The 21,347-nt window shown below is 40.2% G+C and overlaps 1 protein-coding gene across 15 annotated transcripts in view; it reads right to left on the reverse strand.

The window, feature by feature from the left end:
• Positions 1 to 21,347, reverse strand: part of foxp1b (forkhead box P1b) — a 150,462-nt gene that overhangs the window by 85,817 nt on the left and 43,298 nt on the right. For 11 of the 15 annotated variants that reach the window (XR_006829119.1, XM_046076244.1, XM_046076255.1 and 8 more), the window contains exon 4: positions 15,285 to 15,351. The gene's annotated coding sequence lies outside the window, so the exon portion shown is untranslated. Of the gene's footprint in view, positions 1 to 3,979; positions 4,202 to 15,284; positions 15,352 to 17,426; positions 17,525 to 21,347 lie in introns of all 15 variants that reach the window. The other 4 variants (XM_046076249.1, XM_046076246.1, XM_046076247.1 and 1 more) reach the window with 4 other exon arrangements.

Here is a 21,347-nt window from a genome sequence, read left to right on the forward strand (position 1 = left end):
CACAACAGCACAGCGAGGAACTTGTAAAAACATGTTAAACATTTACCTTGTTCAATTATTCAGTAACAGGGTTTGTGGAAATAACAAAGGATGTCTGAGGGCTCCAAGAGCTGGCAGTCACAACATCAGGGTATACAGTGAAAAAACAAAAACAACAAAAAAAAAAGAAATTAGGTAGAATTGAACGGACAAAGATGTTATCTATCTATCATAAAACTAAGTATGTGCCTTTGACATTGTATGTGTGACTTCAAGCGATTGTGAGTTACTCCAGCTGCTAGATCAAACACTTCATTGTCTGTAAGCAGTGATTACAAAAGACGTGGTAGTTAATGTAGTGCAGGGACTCTCAAGCTGCACGTCACCTTGACCATGAATTTTTAATGCTTACAACAACTTGTCATCTGCTGAGCTGAAGCAGTCCAACGAGGCTTCCCTACCCAGAATCCATAGTTTTCTGTCTCTACTTCCCCTACTGATTTCATTTAGTCCCCCAAAAACAGCCCCCCCCCCACGTATGGAAGGCATAAAATATGAGCAAGGGTGCCAAACACATATTTATAATACATTGGGACAACTGTGATAGGATTCTCAAGCATGTAATCTAGATCCAAACCTATTACTGCACCACGAGCAGAGGAAGGGGACTCGACATCCAAGCAATGGTGAGTCTGATGATTCATATGAATATCAACCTATTATCACGCTACAAGCTCAGATAAATTAACAATAAGAAGGGTACTAAAAGGCAGACTCCAGTGGAGAAGCTGAGTAGATCCATAATTTCAGAAAATACACAAACCAGTTTATCTCCTTTGCATGGAGCCATCCGAGAAACACCTCGGTGTAAAGGCCTGCTGTGCGCAGACAATGACGGAATGTGCCAAAGTAAGGCAGGCCATGGTATTTTTAGTATCAACTAGGGCCGATAGAGACTAAGTAAATAGAGAAGTCTAATGAGTTTAAATCTGGTTGTACATGAATGGAATAGTAATTCTGGGATGTGGAGCCTGTTTTAGGAGTGGCTCGCCACACATTTTCTCAGCGACTCTCCTTCATTTGACTTTGATAATCATGCTCACATGTGGCTCATGCCCATTAACACTACAGCGAGAGGACACACACCAGGAGACAAGAGGCCTCTTTTTTTTCTGACCACAGGCTCAATGCACGGGAAAAAGCAAGCATCGCTTCCCTCAAGCTCATCTTACCAATTAGACCTGTCAAACATGCATACCCAAAGAAAAACACAACTTCAATCTATCAGCATCCTATGGGACCTACAAAAGAGCTTATTGTTTTAACATTAGTTAAAGAGTGTCATACATTTTTAATCATTTTTACTAGAATGTATGTAAGGGCAGTTCCCACGGGCATGGGAATGCGAACTTGTGGAGGGGAAATGTGTCAGATGCATTTTCCTGGGAAAACCAAGGTTAGCCTTAACGAACTTGTCTAATTAATATTGCATACCTACACAAAGAGAGGACAGTATTATTAGAACTGCTGTCTTTTGGGGAGATGTCAACTCACTGGAGTCCACACTTCCTCTGTGAGCCGACAACAGGTAGCCTAATCATTTTTGGGAAAAGATTTGCAGTTCTATTAACTCATCAAGACAGACTTGTGGTAAAACCACCACTCTACACACAAAGTAAGCCGCTAATTACTGTTGAGTAAGTCAAGTGTGGTAGATGCATTTATTTATTATGATTCCTCTCTCAGTACCATGCAAGATAACTGGACAAAACAGTAGGATCTGGCCTTACCCCTGCTATTTAAATGATTCTTACCACTGTTAAATGTTTCTGTAAAGACAAAAACACGCAGCAGGTGAAGGTTGTTTAGAGTTACTCACACAGAGATGAAGTTAAGCTATTGATTTTCCAGACGCAATCATTAACCTTTACACACAATTAATGGCATGGAAATGCAATGGTCATTTTGTTTCAGTAGTAGCTCACCTACAAATGTCAGTGCTGAGTGTCTGTTTAAAATTTAGGCATCTGTACCACATCTGCCAGTTTGCTATTAGGCATCTGATTCACTGCCATTGGTATGAGAGGGGGCTTACCCATTGACCCCTCCTGCTGCTTCTGAAGGAGCAATTCTTTCTCAATATGTTACAGGGGTTGTTTAAGCCCAAGAAGCATGTTATTATTTTAAAAGCCCCAGCTTCCCAGAGAGAGGACAGAGAGGGTTAAAAAGGAAAGGGAGTTTGTGTCTTCCATTAAGCAGTTAAATTGAAGATAAAGAGCGAGGGGCTAAATACCACAGGACCTTACATGAATTTCTGCTTTTTAATGGAATCAGGTTTTAACAACTCTTTTTTTGTTAAATACAGCCCATGTCAGGAGGATGCGTCCCACTCATAAAGCAGCACAATGACAATGTACAGTGGCACTAATACAAGGACATAGTTCATCATGACATTTTCTGCAATTCCCAACTGATTAGGGTCATTATGTTGGAGGCCTGATTTATGTTGTCATTTCCTCTCACCGATCCTGCATCAATGAATCTTAATGAATTGGTAAATAAGGGTGAAGATTACACTGTGTGACACCGCAACATTTCTCACCCTCAACGGCCGAGATTTATGTAGCCAATTAGGGACTAACAGAGAAAATTGGCTGGCAGAAAAATAATATTCTTTATGGTACAAAATGGAGGAGCATTCTCAGTGAAGGGCAATTGTTCTGTCAGTTTTAAAGTCCATAAACCACCCCCCAAACCCACCTCCAAAGTGCACAGGGAAGTCAGACTCTGTTTGCAAGCAGGGGACGTAGGGGCAAGTTTAGACCACTATGAGTCTGTCAGTTCACATAGCCGCTGAGCCTTGTGCTGAGCAAAAGTCTTTAACATTCACCATGGCCCACCTCACATGTTTGATCAGCATAAATACACCCCTGTATGACAAACATGTTTACCTTCCCACTGCAAACATCAGACAATCAGACACCATGAGGTGCTGCTTCTCTAATGAAGACACGGGAGCTTTTATCAAGGCCAGCCGTGTCCCTCTGTCAGAAATATGCCTCTTTTATACAGACATCAAAAAGCATTTGTACAAAGAAGAGAAGCCAAATTATTTGCTCTAAACATACAATAAGGCAATATTTTTCAATTAGTTTTTTATGAGGGAAAAAAAAGATCTTAGTTAAAAAACACATCCAAATGCCCTTCATCTGTTTTTCAAAGGAGGAATATCAAAATACAATCCCCTCTTTGAAGATATCTCTGATCAACACATAGAAGAGGACATATACAATATGATTAGGGGCTCTTAAACTATTCCTGGGTACATCGTTATCACAACCATGATACTTTTTATTTCTTAGATGCAGATTAAGGAATTTTGAAGATGATTATGGTGAGGGACAAAACTATTTTGTGTATCACTACAAAGCATGAAAAGCTTGCCTGCTTATTAATACCAACTTCTTAAAAGAGCACTTAGAGTTATAATGAGAGGCCTTTATGTATTACATATTGTGACTAGATTTAGTGTGAGGAAGCGGCTCTCCACATCAAACAAACTGGTCTGCTATTAGGCACAGGGGCTGAGGGATGCTGTGTGAAAAGGAGTGGAAAATTAAAGCTGAAGCAACGCAGGAAAGGGCTTAATTTACTGGCATGTACAGTATGCAAATGAGATTACTCTCAGCTTAACTGCATCATTTATGTCCATAATAACAGCATCATCATTACAGGGCTCAAATTAAATTACACTGTAATTAGCATATCAAAGTGATTGGTTAAAGTTTAAAACAAATACCCAATTTTGTTAATGAACATCTGTAATCACCATGTAGACTCTCAGTGAAAACATCCAAAACAAATATGTGTTTTGGAGAAGGGGAGGAATATCCCTCCTAAACGACATGTCAGTCTGTCTGTGTGTCTCTGTGTGTGTCTGTGTGTGCGTGGGGGGGTGGGGGTATCGTACTGATGTTGGTAGGAGGGGGGGGTGTTTTACCTGGAGAGCTCCACACACTCAGGATATATTTCCCAAAACTCCAGGAGATCAAAGATCCAATTTCCCACACTTGCCACTTCAGGAACTCATCAATAAAATACTAATCACTTCACGCTTGATTCTGAGAATGGAGCCGCAGCCGAAGGCTTAGGGAGACTTCCATATCACAAAAAAACACCTCCGTTCAGACTGTCTTGACTGTTGTTGATTGTGCACACACTCCTGCAAGACACACATATAATTTGCAGTCAGGTTTATCCAATAGCTGTGCTGCCTTATTTTCCTGATAAACATGGCGAGTTTTAACATCCAGCGCTGTAGCTCAGAGAGCACTTCCTCAGACCTCTGACAGAAATCACACACACACACACACACACACACACACCTTATTTCATGTGTATATGAAAGAAAAGTCGACCCTTTTGATGTAGCACTTCTATCATCTACATATTGATATAATGCATAATGGATTACACAACAATCAAAGTGAACTTGATTTTTTTTCCACTTTTGCAAATGTCAGATACACTACCGCTAAGCCCCATGAATACCCTACCTGTTTTCCACTTTTCACTGTTATTACTACCAGTCTGTTTTATGCTACTAATTTAACAAAAAAGTAAAAGGCAGCAGTGGTGTACATTATGAGAAATGTACTCATCAAATTTTTAAGAAGTGGCATCTTATTTTATTTATTAAGAAATCCATTAAAAGGCCTCATTCCTTGCAAGTATGTAAGAGATGTGCCTTTCAAGGTAGAGCTAGGGCAAATCCACTCCATCAGCTAATGATGGCACTCATTACACAGAGAAGCTGGCTAATGAAGGCGCGGTGGCCGGCCGATCCCCTCACCCAGCATAAAGCCCTATGAAATGCTAATATCTCACTTCTAATTAAAGTATACTAAGTCCAAATGCACCTTCACGGCTAGTAGCGGGCAACATAAATTTTATTTTTCAACACTACACTACACCCAGAGATGTGCCTGAGCAACATTCCATTAATTCACATTTAATACCCCCACTAGTCCTGCGTTTGCCTTGCTATCTGCCTGTCCTCTCCTTCTCTCCCCTCTTTATATCGTGAGTAGGCACATCATTACGCTTTCTAAGAGTCCTTTTTTGCTTTTGTTGGTACACATATCACTTTAAAGTGCTTCCAGAAATAAACACACATGCACACAACAGCCTTTCTGCGTGTGTCACAGGGGAAAGGTCAGGAAAAAAACAAAGAGAAAAAAGAGAAATATGCCACTATCGCCCCTGCTCAACCTGTATACATTAACAGTGTTTACACATCTCTGGCTGTAAATATGTTTACAAGAAAACCTGCTGCCCTTCTCAGAAACTGACCTTGAAGCCAGTAAACAACTCTTTTACAAAGTTCATTAACGTCAAAGAGGGTATAGTCTTTCCCCTCGGATGGATAAAAAGAAAGGTCAGTGCCATTAGCTTATCAACAAAATGGCCTGAACAAATACTAAAGAAAAAATTAAAACTGTCAGTTTGAACTGTGGTTAAAACTAAATGTAAAGCACAACTGAATTTTATCATCGTAATCATCACTAGTTAAAAATGTCAACTTACAGCTAATTCTTTGACCAGGTTTTTACAGCTGATTCTGTGTGTGTGCCTCAAAATATCAAAAGTCACTGTGACTCAGAATTGGCTTTTGTCAGAAAGATGAAAACCATATAGGGCTGAACGATTTTGAAAAAATACCTAATTGGGAATATTTTGACTGAGGATTGATGATTTGCTATATTGGAGGGAATTTACACCATTATTCAAATTTTCATTGAAAAACACATTTAAATGATTGCAAGGATCTGTACCAAACAAAGATGTTTTCTTAAGTCTGTGGCATATGACGTGAAGGCCAGGACATCTCTGCAGCATGACAATGTTCCATTTAAAATGGTATTTTGACACACATTTCACCTTTAACAAATATTGCACCAACTGCGATTGCGATTTCGATAAATTGTTCAGCCCTAAAACCACAGATGTAAAATATTTTCCAGTGTCTGCTTTTACTATGAATGTCTATGCATATTCAATATACTGGCATTCTGACACCACAGCTTTGACTGAGTAACTTCAAAACTGACTCACTGGGTCTGAAGCATTTTATAAAAGACATTATACAAGAACTATCATCGGTACACAAGCTAGCTCTATTACACATGACTGCATTATTTTGCTAATAAATGACCTCTCCAGAACCAGAATCTTTGAAGCTGCACAAATTATTTAAAAAAAATGACGCTTTCTTTAAAATGCATTTATTTTTAAAATGTTCAAATATAAATTGTTTTACATTTAGTGCATCATTTGCTAAAGGGGAGCAGTAAAATGCATGAACTTAAAGGTCAGTGTTAAGAACATATCACATGACGTCTGTTTGATCCCGGCCCAAGTATTTTCCCAAGGATTCTCTGGCTCTGTACTGTGTAAATCACGCAGGCTGACCTTCTACATTCCTCATGCTCTGTCTTCCCATTCATCCACAGGCACAGATAATACTGGGCAAATATCATAAACGTGAGGATTTTAGGATTGAGGTGAGGCTGCCATCATCCTCCACCAACTGGGGAAAAGAAAGCCCATGCATCTGAAAGAACCCTATTTCCACCTACTGCCAGACTCACCTGCAGTGAGGTTGCCTGACCCTAATGCCTAATAGCCCATGGAGAATCCTCCCAGATGATTGGCAATTTGAGTGAAGTCCAGTTTCTAGATTTTGATGACATCTTACTTTGTATTGATAACAGTGCACATGAAGAACTATCCACCTCTGCTAAATTCAAACCAAATACACCTGCCTCAAAGGCAAATCTTAAAACTTTCATGGACTTTATAGGTTTAATCACTACCGCGTTCAATCTGAAATTACAAACAACATTTTGGCTAGTTTTTACAACTAAAACTGATGCTTGATCAAACTTCAACAATTAAAATTAAAAAAGCTACAACCTCCAGAATGCTACATTGCCTCTGCAGTATCCCGGGTTTTTCTGAGTTCATCCAAGTATTACAGAGGGCCTCTAAGCATCGCCAAGAAGTTTCCAGTTCAAACGCAGTGTCGGCTTCGGGCCAGGGCGCGACCTGCAGCTGAACTGGCCTCTGCTCGGCCACAGGGAGGAGGGCAACAGCCACTCCAAACACATCACCCCACCCCCTGATAAATAACTTAACACAGCAAACAGAGGCCCATCAGTCAACCTACACATAAGCTAACACCAGGACAGGGACGGAGATCGATGGAGAGATACAGACAAAGAAAGATGGAAGGAAGGGAAGAAAGACAAGAAGAGGGGACAGAGAAGGAGAGAGGGGGGGGTACATTGTGAGGGCATCTAACAGTGGAGGGTAGATAAATATCACACGGGAGCCTGAGCCAAGCAGTGTGGAAGGCCAAGCACTGTAAGGCTGTGAAAGCCAGGCTATTTTGCCGAGCTGTGACATTTGTTTCTTATTGTCTAAGTGGCAGCTGAAAGCGTCTCCCTGCGAGGGCCCCTCGGCTCTGCTCTGGCCCGCTTTGACAGGGAGGTAACCATATTAGGACGTGTATGGTAAAGTAAACAATAACATAGTTGCAATGAGATGGAAATTTTTCAGCTAATGGTGTTTGTCATTCCTGTTTTCACTGCACTGAGCAGCCCTGTGTTTTTTTTTTCTAGCTGGCCACAGAGACTTTGTTTATGAAAACAACGCAGGAGCCAAGGCTAAAACCAGAGCAAAAAAATGGAAAAACTGTAAATAAATATCAGTTTAAAAAATGCCTCTACCTTTTTCATTTGATTACATAAATAAACCCACATATGGGTAGAAACAGCCTTTCGCTTCCCGCATCCCTCCCAGGCCGTGTCCACAGTACGGTGGCTAAATTTGAAACATTTTCCTCTCCGGTATGGCCTTCCCACCATGTTAATTCACCACCTTTCACAGATACAAATCAGACTCTAAAAACACTCTCTACAATGGAGAATTCTGAAAACAATGGTCTTGCGCTAGAAGCTAGTAAAATCAATATTTTACATTTTTTCAGTTGTCTGACAAAAAGAAAGAAAAATATGTCAATGAAAGCATCAAAATATTGTGTTTAGCTTCACTGAAAGACAATACAAGTGATCGGGTGGAGTACGAGGTTGCAGAAGCTAAAGCTGGGATCCATTAAGTTTATTGACGCCAATGTAACCGGCTGCTGGCGAGAACGTACTGCACGGTCCTGACTCAAACCGGCGACCTCCGGTACGAGAAGCAGACACGCTGATGAGGACGCTAAAACCCATGGGCACTAGCGACTGTCGCCAGTGCGTCTCTTATGCTGCATTCAGACCAAACTCAGATTTAATCCTCGCAATGCTGGACAACTGCCAAGTGTTCACACACAATGCAATAATGTGAATAAACACAACTTGCCATTACTACAGCTGTATGAACCCCAAGTAAACATTTTGCCGTGATTTAATAGCAACAAACGGATCAAACTGATGCCGAAATAACTACAACATGATGCAGATTTGTTAAACATCTGGTCTGTCAGCAAGACCACATGACAACAACTTCTAAAATGTTTGATTTCTGAATGGAGTTCGAATCAATCAGGGCTATGCTTTGCTACCTTGTTCACATTTAAGTACAACAATAGCTGGAATAAAGCCACAGGCACATATTTTACCGACGCTAACAACAACAGTAGAACCGGATGTGCATGGAAGCTTGCTGCTGAGAAGCTCGCGTGAAGATAAATCAACATTGTAATCCCAAAAATTTAAGTAAAAAACTAATTTAATAAAAGCAAGTAACTCCGAGATCCTCCCGCGAGTAAAGTCAGAGTAAAGTCAGTCAGAGCATAATCCAGTCCGACTACAGATGTTTATTTGTCCAAAAGCTGCAAACAGCGCTGCCCTCGGCTTGTCCCCCAAGTTTAGCAGCTCTCCGCCGACTAGCGGCATTTCAATCCCCCGCTCTGCCTGGCACTCTCCATTCAACACTCTGAAGCCGTCGGTGACATCCGAAAAATGTCAACGCTGATAGGCTATCGCAACTCAGTGTCATGCGACTTTCTCGCTCGAGTCGAAAATTTTCAACTCATGCTAAGGCCTTTGCGTCGCCGGCAGCGCCCCCTCCGCACCACCCGACAGGAAATCGTGGCTCTCCGCGTCTTTGCATCGCCCACAACGCTCACTTCACTTTTGGTCTGAAAGCACCATTAAGGTGTCTGTCTGGGAGTGAGGTTTACTCACTGCACAGCCTCGCTGGCTTCCGTAACATCAACACTAATATGATAACTCTGAAATTTTATTTTTTCAATACCTCGCTTTGAGCAAATGAAACATATTTTTTATACAAATTCTCAATTGAGCAAGTATGCCAAATACTCTGTGTCTGATGTCTGAAGGTTTAGTGTGTAATATTTAGGGTGAATATGTCCTAATATACATAACTATGTTTTCAGTGGTGTACAAAGACCTTACATAATGAACTGTTTTGTTTCTATCACCATAGAATGAGCCATTTCTATCTACATACACAGCGGGTCGCCTTACATCGAAGACGCCATGTTGCGTCCGCCATGTTTCTACAGTAGCCCAAATGGACAAACTGCTCTACAGAGCGTGTTATGCAACAATGTTGAATACGTACAAAGAAGAAGAAGAAGAAGAAGAAGAAGAAGAAGTCTGGTTAGTTAAAAGTAAGAAAAGAAGTGAAATTTAGACAAATGCAGGACCATGCAAATTATTTAGTGCAAGAGCCGACAGAGCTTGTTGGCCACCGCAGTTTCTACTACCTACTTGCAAAGGGAGGGTGAGCGGTGACTGTTGGTTGCACTTTGCAACACTCACCACTAGATGCCACTAAAACTTACACAATGAACGTTTAAAACAGACCTAAACTTTATCATAAGGTAGTCACGCAAGAATCAACAAACTTTCCCCGCTAAATCAATAATTTGCAATCAGTAGTTACTGCAATCAATAGATCCACTCCCTGCAGAGCGAAGTAAATCTGCATTGAAATTTTTCACTTTGAGTTCTTCACTGAACTCTGACACATGAATTTACACCAATTGTCTAAGAAAACGTTTTGATATCGCTGACCTTCTAGGGGACAGATAGCTGGAGAGTCCAAAATGGAGGACATTATCGTAGATCATCAGCTGTGTTGCACATTTAACTATTATTTAACCCTGCTCGGTCAGAGTACATCCTGCTCCACAGACAAGGTAAGGCTTGCAGAAAGTTATGAAACTGGAGTAAACCGTCTTTTGAATATGCTGTGTGAACTTAGCGAATATTCTAACTAGTTAGATGGTTAGCTTAGAGAGCTTTTATCCTCCTTCAAAGGCTCTTTATTGGATAAAATGAGAACAAAATGCCAGGAGGAAAACGCCCAAGACAGAAAAAATAGAAAGAGAGCAATTGTGACTGATTAGCGCCAGCCTAGCTGGCTAGTGTGAGTGAAGTTTACCAGGTAGTTTAGCCGTAAACATTTTAGTTAATACTCAACCGGTAATGAGCTTGAGTACGATGCTAGTGTGGATATAATTTTCATATACAGGATTTAGTATACAGGATCTTTAATTCTGAAAAATAGTTAAAACTATTTTTACATTATCCAGACAATACAGCAAGGGAATGAGTGGGAACATTATTGTTAACAATATATCATGTGAATAAGAGCAGTGGGCAAACTCATGGATGAATTAAATAACTGAGATACTATTTGCCTGGTCTCACTAATTTAAATTAAAAGAACCAAGATTAAAAGAAATGTAGCCCTGATTCTGCTTTATGTTTCACTGGTCACTTGTTCGCCTCCATGTTCACTCCCTTTTCTTTGACTCTGGTTACAACATTATCTTTTCCAAGTTAAGAAAAGACTGCAAGCAAACAAACTGCGTGTTGACTCAGATAGACGTACTTCCTTTCCAGTCCTTTTGAATAATGGCCTACTGCTGACTCTATGGTCAACTATTTTAAAACAACAAGCTTCACTTCAGAATGACACTGAAAAAAAAAAAGAAAGCCATACCCAGGTTTAAAGCTCACAAAATGCCAATGTTGACATGTATTTCCATAGACATTCAAAACATACAGTCAACTATAGTAGGAGTAGTAGTAGGAGTTGACTCCTCGGCTTCTGTCCCCTCCACATGTGGTGATGACTTTCTTTGTTTGGTTTTTACCCACCTCACTCCAGCTCTCTCTCTCACTCTCAGCCCAGTTCCTAATCTCACACCAAAAATGCAAGCTGTTTATTTGCGTAGTGCTGAAGCCATTCCATTAAGAAGCACCACCAGGTGCTTTATCCCTAAAAGGGATTTGTTTTCTAAAATAAACGGAGAACGCAAAGGACTGCCAAAGTGATATTTACCATGACATGAAGTGATTGCAACAAAGTCAAAACTATCCAAATATGAATCACTGTGCCTTGTAGGAACTTTTTGGAATTTCCTTACATAGTCAGAGACTTTCTCAAGTCGGACTACAAACCATAAACAAGTGTCCTTTTAATGTGTCATAATATATAAATGTATAATATTGTTTTGGATGCAGGGACAGTGTGTACATATATTAAGTTACATTTGATATTACACTAGTTATAGTACATAGGTTTGCAGTCTGGCAGACGCTGGCCTAGGTTACAACAAAAAAACAACTGTATTCATTTTGCTCAGAAGACAACAATCAATCCAAGTTCTATTTCATCTTTTCTGAGGCAGAGACACAAGGCCAAAGCTAAAAAAGGAGAGCTTTGACACCTATTCTCACTTTTGTGATTTTCTTTTCATCTTGCTGTAAGACAACTCATCTGCGGATGGAATTTGCTTACTTCTGTCGCCTCAGTCAATCTCACACAAAGACTGTGTCACGTTAGCCGCCTGCACCTGGTAGCAGGCTGACACTATCAAAGCTCCTCACTCTCCTAGCAGACCAGAGTTTATACATCTGTCAATATCAGACCAAAAGAAGACATGTCTGTTTGATGTTGATAGAAAAAGAAATTGAAACTTGCCAAACGCGTTTTCCCCCAAAAGGTATTTTAAGTAGCTTCAAGATAACACATCTGTGGTAACATTATCAGTGCCAATTCTTTCTACCTCACAGCGGACGATAACTCACATGAAGGTTGTAGGAGATGCAAGAGAAAATAAGAATGTTGCTCTATTGTGTGACATAATATATTCAGCATAAGGCATGCATCTAACTGTGCAACCTGTTTAGCCAGACAATACAGAAGCGGGCAATCTGCCAGAGTGTGTTCTGATAGCAGCTGATGCGGCCATGGGAGCAGAGCATCAGATAGGGAAAGCAGACGGTGGCCAGGTGAGGGTGTTTAGAAAGCTTTGACACATCCTGTGATCTCAATCAACAGGAAAAGGCAGGAGAGCGCTGTCGCTTTATGTTTCTGCCTTGGTCTCCATTGTGACGTCTTTGTAGGGACGATAATTTTTCATTTTCACGCTGCCTTGCATCTATTCTGCCTGTCACTGTTTTTAACTACAGCAACCAAGCTCAGAGAGTAGATTATGGTACTTACAGTGCATGAAAAACACAGCAACAAAACTGCCAGTGACAGAAGCGTTTAACTTTCTTGCTAGAAATCTCCCCCATGTGGCACTTTTGCTACAGCGAGTTGTTTATTATGTTCCAAGCTAGGCATAAGCGATTAAAGGAGCTCTTAAGAATCAAAGTGTTATAAATGCATGGAAACACAGCCGGCTGTAAATGCCACAGAATTAGAAGCTTACCAAGCCTAATACTAATACATGGCAATTTTCAGCTTGATGCTGATATAAAGAAATTACTTTTTTAAAGTAAGCAATAAATGCAGTCAAGGGAACTATTACAGAGACCCTATTTTCATCCCAGCATAAATCTGCACACGACCTTTCTGCGGGTCCAACTCACGAATCCGCTTGTTTATTCATAACAATTCCATAAAAAGTGGATTAACAAAACAACCTCAACAAGGCAACATAAACCAAAGCATTTACAGCAAAGTGAGAATTAGAAGAAGCCGAGTGTTTGCATGATGTGTTCTTCTCTAGCTTACATGGATTCATAAAAATGTCCGGCATGAGACAATAACTTTCTGAAGCTCTCAAAAGAGAGCAATGTGTTTCGGGCATCTGAGGATTGTTCTAAGCAGAGGCCCTTTTCTAGAAAATTGGATGTCATCAGGTCTGAATAAATTGTCTAAACAAGCAGGCCTGCACAAAGCACACATCAGACGCAGCCCTATCACATAGATATGCCTATATGATGATATGTATTCCACACATAATCAAATCAAAACTTTTGTCAGACTGCTTTAAGGCTTTTCCTTTACATTTTCAAACAATTACCCTAACCATAATTACTCTAAAACGTATGGTTGGTCCAAATTTAGACAAAAGTGAACACAATACAAACACATACAACGTATCAGAGTCTATTGCACTTTGAAAGAGCTTTAAACACCAAGACATAGTAATCCCATAAGCTGCCACAGGGATTTCAGCATTAGTGATGCAATCAAAATCACATTGGAAAGCTGTGTCAATAATTAGGCTGATTTTGCCACATTAACATTAATTACACAACCATTTGAAAGATTTCAGGGCTGATCTTACATCTTGGAGCAGGCAGCTGATGGCCTGCTGAAGTGGACCTGAATATGCGGAGAATTCTCTCCAGATAAACAGCAGCAACATGAATCCACTTCCATTTTCTGATGTTTTCCAAATGTGGGGGTGGTTGTCTGAGTAAAGGCTGTTTAACAGATTGTGGTGATGAGAACCTTACAATAAAGAAAAATATAACTAGTCTTGCTGAAATCCTACAACCACTGCTAGCTGTTACAGCTACATTTCCAAACTCTATGGAGAAGCATCAGCAGTTAATATTTAAGATGTATCAGTAATGGCTTTTGGTTAATGATCCAAAATTGTCATTGGCAGAAAGTGCCATCAACCCTTCTTTCTAGGACGTAATTGGATTTATTACATTTTTATTGTACAGTTGCAATACTAATACTTGTCTTTGGGGATCCCTTCTGGGGTAAACGGAGAGCTGTAGGATTCACCTTTTGTAAAATGCTGTTTAAAGAAATACAATCTAGGCAAAACACTTTACCACTTGTACAGTTTTACTATTTTTTTTTTGTGGCAAGAACAACAAATTTAGCATTTTGTTTAAAGTTAACATGAGAACAAAATATCAGCTATTTGCATATATATTTATGGAAATAAGGACATGAAAATAATTGTATTAAAATACAGAAACTGTGCTACCATTTCTGATTTTACTCATTTATATGTTAGAATATGCCTCCATGGGCAGGGTATATTGTTGTACAATAATTTACTAAATCACTAATTGCAATCCCAAAAATGAATATTGGTTGCACCCAAGTTACATCTCACTGGTTCTGTAGTAGCCTCAAATGAAAGAAAAGCACTGCTCACATGTGCAGTCGTTATTTGGCACATGTCCTACCTTTCTACCTACAAGTCACAACAAGTTGATGGAGGGAGAGAATGGGTGAGAGACAGAGAGGAAATGATAAAGATAGACAAAACAGGGAATGAGAGAAAGAGATGACGGTGAGGCTGAAGCTGTATGAGACAGAAAACAGACACACTCCTCCTTTGAAGCCCTGAGCTCCTGAACACACACACACACACACAAAACTCTCCACAGTCCTACTCTGCCTCACCGGATCATTCTAGCCAAAAGTTTACATCCTGGGGGCCCCAAACCTTCTAAGATAGCAAGACGGGTGTGAGAAGCAAACACGAGATATCCACCAGAATAGCTGAGATGCCAACGGTAACCAGACTGTGTGCGGTAAACCTCCCCCCGCTTGTTTGGTAAACATGGCATTACCATATTTACCATATTTCAGCTTTTCCTGACAAATGTCAACATGTGGACACAGATAAATACCTCCACACTAAGGAGCGTCATTTCCTCATGTCCAAAAAGTTCTTCAATTGTACAATGGTAAACTACCTTACAACCAGTTATCACACAACCAACTTCTTACTAACTCAATTTGGACTTTCGGGGGAAATTTCCCTTTATTACTCGCCATGCAGCTTCTTAAACCACTGACAAGAGTGCACCTGTTGAGCCCCCACCGACCTGTTGAGCCCCCACCGAGTCTCCCATCCTCTTGCCCCGCACATACACACTCAAAATACAGTACACAAACAAGACAACCACACTGCATTCTGTTAATGATTCAGCCAATTCAATACAGCGTTCATGCACATGCAGGGACTTGAGTCTGGTGAATGAGTGTGTGTTTACCTTCTACAAGGACTTGCTTATTTAAAGCAATCTTCAGTTCCAGCGGTGGTGAAACAGCCTCCTCGCCCTGCAGACACAAGATAGAGAATTATTTATAGTTATGAAATAATTACATTGCAGCCCATAACGCTTGTCATCAGCACCCATACAACAATTTACAGAAAGAGTACATGGGTGTAAACTAAATGCCCAACAGTTTCTATTAATTAGAATTGATAACGTGCACAAACCTATACGTGCTCGGAGAAATCATCAGAAAGAAATCAATTCTCTGCATCCCTTTGCTGTTTGCATGACGCTGTATGAGTCAGCATGCCTCGCTTTGCTGCTATGGACATGAAGCCACCATTTCAGCTCGAAGCAGGGCAGAAGGCACCTTTCGTTTTTCGTCCTGCCTTTGTCACCGTCGGACACATCCTTGCATTTCTATCTGTCTGTTAACTACAACTACACCCACTGATGATAACAAATGAACAATGGGGCTGTCTGCTGTGAGTGAATGGTTTATTTGCAAGACAAAAACTTTTTTATATTGCTAACAGTAGAGGCACTTGCGCCCCCCCAGTGACGAACACAGTGTACCTGTACCTGCTCTGCCCTGACTCAACTCCCCCTGGGTAGCCCTGATCTGCATGCACACAGCTTTCCTAACTGAGCACTCAACCCAGGCAAGGAAAGAAGGAAAAAAAGGGAGAGAAGGAAACAAAATCTTATTTTTATGGTAAACTGAGAAGTGACTGTGGGACCAATATCTCAGGTGCATTTGAATAAAAGCATTAAAGCATATCCAAATACGAAAGGAGAAAAAAAAAAGCTCCAACTCCCTCTCCCACTGTTCTTTTTTGCCGTTTACATTTGGCAGTCAAAACTGTGGCCAGGCGTTTGTGCAAGTGTTTATCTAAAGCAGACTGAGCATAGATAAAACACACCGGTCCAACTTGCCCAGTTACAGCATTAATTATGTGTTAAATGCCCTTGTTGAAAACGCGAGTCAACATGCAGCTCGCTGTGAACTCTACTGAGGGTTGAACAATCATCGAAAAATGGACCATTCCCACACAACTACCCTATTATTGTGATTCATTACACTTCAATTAACATATCATCAATGGAATCGTAAATCAATGGCGAGCGGTGACAAATGACAGATATTTTCAGTTTCAAACTACTAAACATCATTAATTCCCATCACCTGAAAGAGCCCCAGGAGCTAAATGAGTTTACCCAATGCATAACATCCATTTAGATAAATGTTCCATCATTTTAATGATGGAACATTTGTATTGGAAAGAAAAGGCAACAACAGGATCCTGATAGCAGCTGTACGCCTTTTCTCCTTGTAATATAATGCCCATCTTGTAATGCCTAAACAGATAATTGTCTCCATTTCAAACAGCACAAGGCTGTAATATTGCCATTTAGAACAGTGGGGGTGCGGAGAACATAGGGTGAGGATAAACAAGCACACGCTGCTTCACCCGGTTGGGAAAACCGAGCCCATCACACACTCCCACATTGAGATTTTAGGGAATAGAACAACTCCTGGTTGAGATAATTACCCACCTAGGTGGGTTATGTGCATGCTCAGTAAGAGGCTTAAACTAAGAATATGAATCAAAATGCAACAATTTCAAAAGACAAAGGAGACTAAGGAGCATTTTGCAAGGTTCTCGTGTAAAGTCTTGAGAGGATCTTGTAGGTGCACTGTGTTAAACAAAGTGGAAAATAGGACAACAAAGACTTTTGACAAAGAAATCTCATAGTAGTTACAAGACTCTTGTGTGTAAAAGATAGCATGACCGTTAGCCTGATACCTTTAGAGGATCAGATGATCCAAATAAATGTTTCCATTCTCTATGCAAATATCACAGGCTTCATTGTAACTGTGGAGTAAAAAACATGCAAACAGCCTATTTTCAGAGGAAATGGAGACTCAGAAGGGTTTTTCGCTATGGTAATGAACTGCTGTGGTTACATCTGAGCACGAACAAAGACTCATTTTATTCTGTCCACAAACCTGTGAAGTGGACTTCCCTATTTGTGAGGGGGTCACGGCTTCACAATATGCTCTCTAGTCCCAGGTATGTTATCAGTGCCTTTGGCTTTGTTGTAAGATTGCATGTTCAAAATATGAATTAATACCTCTCCACTGAAACGCACCCAATCCCAACAAAAGGCCCGCATTCACTGTGGACAGCTCTTCAGCTCCTCTAATGGACAGGCTCTCCTCTCTCTTCACACTGTGCAGACAAAAAGATGAGGGCCCATGAATATTTAGCACTAAGTAAAGTTATTCCATTAATTACTCTAAGCACGCTTAATACTGTATCTGTGGCTACTTCTGTGGCGGCTCGTTAATGAACCTTCACACATCATTACCATATTAATTAATGCTCAACTCAATGGTTGTCAATAGGAGGCTGCCAGAGTTCTTTACAGCCCATCCGCGATGTTTCGATCACTTAGTATCAGCATCTGAATAAATCTACAGTGCCTATTTAGCATGCCAGGGCCTAACGGTGTGTGTGGGACTAAACCAAAAAAAGTAGTGGCACTGGTTAACACTCCTCAAGGCTGGTGAATCTGTATTAAGAGCATTGTGTAAATAAGAAGAGGGCGTAGGATAGTTTTAGTTGTGTAGAGCCAGTGATATCTATATACAGTCATTGGTGTTTGTTTTTAGGGTGTGTGCAGGAGATTTTCCAAGTCACTGTCTGTGCTCTGAAACACAGGAAAATCTAAAGCATGACTCACTTCTCAACAAATGCAGCTGTTTACTGTATGATTTGATCTGCTAAAAGGGCTGACTGCACACTATTTTCTCCCTCTAGTCTTCTGGGCTTTTATTAAGAGGGACTGATTAAATGAAAAACATGGCTAGGTCTCGTAAAGACAAAAAAGTCAGCATTAGAAATAGTGAAAAACAAGCATTGTTTTTTTCCCCCTTTTTGATGTGATTGGCAGGATCCTGGCATTATATTGTAACACCCACACAGACTGTAAACAACAGCACTTTCTGACACGCAAACAGACTCAAAACCCACCAATTAAACCCAGCTTCAATCCAGCCAGCCCTTATTCTGGATGCTTTTTTTCATATATATTTTTTTTCTAAGCTTAAGAGGCAACAGTGCAGTCTGGTGAATGTCAGGCCTGTCTGATCCCCCAGATTCTTTGGACCTGCCCTCACATTTTGCTGAGCTAAGAACAAAGTACACATAGTGCACACAGAGAGCTTTGCTGCCTTAATACCAAGGAAGTGGAATTTCACTCCTAGCCCAAAACAAACAAGACCACATATTTCTTTACACTATTTAAATGTACTCATTGAATACAAAAAGCCATATCAAGTGGATATGAGGAAGTCTAAGATCCATGAGTGTAACCACGAGAAAACAGCTCTTTGTAAATTATTTTGTCTGCTGACAAGTCACAGCTGGGGCAGCTCAGGATCCACACAGCTGAAAAAAGTCTCACACTTAACACGTGAAATTAGATCGGCGCAGTCAAAAAGTTCCACTCTGATCACGCACATACAGTACATCACACAACAGTACATTCACCATTTTGAAATCCTATTTTTAAAACCAACCCCTTTCCACCCTGTCAAGTAGGAGGACTGTCAATTCTACCCATCCATATCAGGTTTCCACTCTCTCCCAGGTCCCAGCTCCTCTCCGACCACAGACCCTCTGCGCTATTAATATCAATAAGCTGCAGATTCCATTTCCCAAGACAAAGACAAAGGGAGAACAAGAGGCGATGAGTGAGGGGAGGAACTAATACCCTCACACATCACTGTGGGGTTACCGCTTACTATCACCTCCAACCCTGCTGCACAGAAAGAAAATTTTGCACATGAACCTGTACGCACTCTGTTTCACTCATATGCAGTCCCCTATACACATGCCCACGTTATGGCTAAGCATATAGTGTTTTTTGTACTTTTTCAAATCTACCATGTTTGTGGGGGCAACTGCGGTTCAATCCCCACCTTCGCCTACCCCACATGTCAAAGTGTCCTTTGGCAAGATACCGAACCCTGAATTGCTCCTGTGAATGTAGTAGCTGGCACCTTGCACTGTAGCCTCTTCCATCAATGTATGAAGTCATGTAAATGGGGTGAATGCGATGTGTAGTGTAGAGCGCTTCGAGTGGTCGGACAACTTGAAAGGCGCTATACAATCATTCTTCTTCATTCTTCATTCGCAATTATTAAAATATACATTTTAAGGAGATAGAGAGACTGGTAACAGGAACAGACTTTTATTGACAACTCTGTAGTTCATATATAAGTTTATTTTTTCACTTTGAACGAACAAGCTTTAACTATAATTTCTGTGCGAAATGGATTTAGACATTTTGAAATTACAGGCACAGAAACAACCAGGGCTGTAACTAACAATTACTTTCATTATTAATAATTCTGTCAACTATTTTCTAATTGTAAATAAAATAAATTAATTGTGTCTAAAATGTCTGAAAATAGTGAAAAATCGTCACCCAATATGATATCTTCAAATGAATTGCTTTGTCCGACCAACAGTCCAAAACCTCTAAAGATATTTAGTTTACTTATTGTATAAGACAAAACAAAGCAAATTCTCAGATTTAGATAAGAAGCTAGAAGCAGAAAAAAAGTTATTATTCAAATGATTAACTGATTAATTGTTTCAGCTCTACAACTGTTTGATTTATGAGATACTTCATTGACTTCCTTCATGAATTTGTAATATTACACTTCATTGCATTTTGTCTAAATGCTGGATGTAGTAGTAACTACCCACTCAGGTCCTGCAGTAAAACTGATCGGTCACCTACAAAACACACCTACAAACACACCCGCATGGACATGCACACACATACAACCAGCAGCGTCCCATAAAAGGCAAGAAGAGGAGGCGGGAAAAAATGAGACAAAGTGTGGAAAGATAATGAAATCTTTACAGACTTACCATTGGACAGTTAAACAGACTTTCATAATGTTCATGAAACTGTATATTGGTGCAGATTCCCTCCAAGCACTGAGTGTTTTGAAATCCACTTCCGACGTAGAGGAGAAAGCTGCCAGTGAAAGTAGCAGGTATGGAGTAGTTGAAGTAGTGTGTGCTAGTTGAGTGTGTTTGCACATGTGTGTGTGTACGTGAGAGAGAGAAAGAGAGAGAGAGAGAGAGAACTAGAGCCCAGACTGCAGTGCTGAGAGGGACTGGAGGTATGTGGTCTTAACGCAACAAAAGCTGGTGCCTTGCTCTAGATTAAATATGCAGGAAGAGGCCCCTTTTGCATAAACACAAACACTCAGCAAATGAAGAACTGGCAGAGAACAGATGCCTGCTGAGAGCCTTACCTGTCCTGGCCTTTTTTAATTAGACAAGAGCAGGCAGAACAAATGAACATCAACACGGTCACACAAGGCAGAACAAAAGGATGTATTTCCTCAATCCTCAAAAATGGACTTCTTAAGAAGTTTATAGAGAAGCTGTTAAAAAAAAAAAAAAGGGTTCAAAAGTTTCACAAGTGGCAAAGAATATATTTGATTTTTCGACTGGTATGATTGACTATTTTACACCTTGTCAAGTCCTATACATGAGTATTCTACATTTTAAGTAACTTCACAAATGACTTTGCCAATATTACTTTGTCAGATTGTTGATAAACCCATCTGATATTAAAAAACTAACTGTAACCAGAGCATGAAGACTTCAACATGAAACTGCTTAATTACAACCTAAAACACTAATTAAAATCTAAAATATCAAATTTAATTAATTTAAGTAGGTCATTTTTTGGTGTGGGTTTTCATTAAATTATGTCCCGGATTAAAAAAAATACACCTTGTGATCCTTTAATTCATCTTTACATATGCTTCCCCTCTACACACCTCCTAGTGGAAATGGGAAAGAATAAAAGCTGAATTTTAATCGGCAGAAAGAATTGATTTATACCAAGGTCCACTGTCTTTCTTTCTTAAGTCTCTCAATTATATCCCCACTTTCCTCCCTCCTTCTTATTCTCTTCATCTATCAGTCTCTGGCTCGTTGTTTTTTTCTCATTTAGGACAGG

The sequence above is a fragment of the Micropterus dolomieu genome, linkage group LG18 (genome assembly GCF_021292245.1).
Source record: "Micropterus dolomieu isolate WLL.071019.BEF.003 ecotype Adirondacks linkage group LG18, ASM2129224v1, whole genome shotgun sequence".
Lineage (NCBI taxonomy): Eukaryota > Metazoa > Chordata > Actinopteri > Centrarchiformes > Centrarchidae > Micropterus > Micropterus dolomieu.